Source organism: Octopus sinensis, linkage group LG1, assembly GCF_006345805.1.
Source record: "Octopus sinensis linkage group LG1, ASM634580v1, whole genome shotgun sequence".
In the NCBI taxonomy this organism is placed as follows: Eukaryota; Metazoa; Mollusca; class Cephalopoda; order Octopoda; family Octopodidae; genus Octopus; species Octopus sinensis.
Window position 1 is genome coordinate 153652645 of NC_042997.1, and position 2500 is coordinate 153655144.

The following is a 2500-nucleotide window of genomic DNA, read 5'->3' on the forward strand; positions in this document are numbered from 1 at the left end:
ACACTTCTCAGTTTTATATATATAAAGATATATATATATATATATATATATATATATATATATAATATATATAATATATATATAGATATTATATATATACATATATATATACATATATACATGAATATATATATATATATATATATATACATATATATAACATATATACATGAATATATATATATATATATATATATATTATATATACATATAAAATATTATTAGAGACAAAACCACTATTTTGCAAAAACACAAGGAAAGACTTAATCAATACATAAATTTTAATAAATAGTCAAAAAAAACCGCCACTACAATCGTTTCTTGTCTTGATCGACAATCTTCAGGTGACTTCCAATAATTCAGTGTCAAATTATATATACATTATATATACATATATACATATATACATGGCCTGGGCCAATAATGGCCGAAACCTATCAAAGTATCAAAGTATCAAAGTAATTTATGTATATATATATATATAATATATATTTATGTATAATATATATATATATATATCTATATAATATATATATATATATATATATAGATATATACATATATATATATACATAATATACATATCTATATATATATATAATATATATATACATAAATATATATTATATATATATATATATATATATATATTAATATATATATATATATATATATATATATAATATATACATAAATATAACTTGATACTTGATACTTTGATAGTTTCGGCCATTATTGGCCCAGGCCATGTCTAACTTAATAGCACCCACCTGGTGAAGTCTTTCAAGTCAGAATTTGGCACTATGGCCCACTCAAGTAGAGAGTTATTGTTTACAGAGACATATCCGGGGGTAGGGGGTTTATACCGGGATTTCTTGAAGGAATCTGTCCAAGACTTCTTGAACCCTATAGGGTCAGTTTCTTTTTTATGTGTTTTTGGTGTGATGTTAAAGAGAGCGGGCCAATTGAGGTGAAATAATTGTGCCGTATTGTTGTTATGCGATGAGAGTGCGATTTTGTTTTGGGCGGATGGCACGGGGCCCAAGCCTTGGATGTACCTTAAGGTGATGCCACACTCATTCGGGGCAATGCTGATGGAATATTTTCCACATCATGCAGATGATGTAGCGCTCACGACGACGTTGGAGAGAATAGAGTTTTAGCTTATAGAGTATATATATATATATATCTATATATTATATATAATATATATATAATATATATATATAATATATATATATATATACATAAATATATATATATATATATATACATAATATATATATATATATATATATCTATATACATACAATATAGATATACATATATTATATCATATAATATACATAAATATATATATATATATATCTCTATACATAATATATATATATTATATATATATATATATATATAATATATATTATATATATATATATATATATTAACATACAATTATGTGTGTGTGCATATACATATATATACGGTCACATATTTTGGGAATTTCTTATACCTGTTAAAATGTCTGTTTTGAGCACTGTTGTTCATATCCTCCCTGATAAGATTGATGCATTGCTGAACATTATTCATCATGTTGGCTGTATTTTGAACGCATCAAAACATATGGCGATGATATGAAGACATAAATAGTCTAATAACATCGTGAGCGTTTCTCTCCATTTTCAATTTTTCCTATGTTCTAAATACGTCTTGATTCTGCTCGGAATTAAATTCTACACAAATGTGACCATTGAATCTCAAAGACACTTAAGCAACATTTAGCTACCTTGTAATTATTCCCCCGGATCTTTACTATAAATTGAAGACTCATATATATATAATATATTCCAACGAATACGGTGAACAAACGAAACCCATTGAGTATGTGCGATCAATAAAGTTTACAACGCTAGCGCTGTTTATAATTCGTTATTGAATATATATACTGTTACTATTATCAACACCAGCAGCAGTCGAAGTTTCTTAATTTGTAAATCTAAGTTTCACATTTATTCAAATGATTAAATTTGGGAAGAAGCATCACAATATGCAGGCAAAAATATTCGAAAGTAAGTCGAAATATGATTACTTAACAATATATGGAGATTTGATTAGCTGCCTATAAAATGTTTTTGAAATGCACCTTACAGTCATCTGTTCAATTCTCATGCGCAGAATAGTTAGATTTGTGTTTAACACTACTTTACCTAGAATTTTATCTAAGAAATTTATTATGCTGAGATTTATATCTTCTGTAATGTTTAAATTTGCCTCATTGATTATATTAAAAACTCTTCTTATACCATCTATATTTTACAAAATAATTAACCATCCATATTTTACAAAATAATTAGTCGATTGTCAATGTAAATACCAAATTCTAAAGAACCAAATTTCCTCTGAAGTGAGTTTAAAATGAATAGTTTTACTCATTTATAAAATTCAGTGATATTGTACGATCCCATAGTTATATCAGACAATTCCTCTCCACAACGTTTAACCT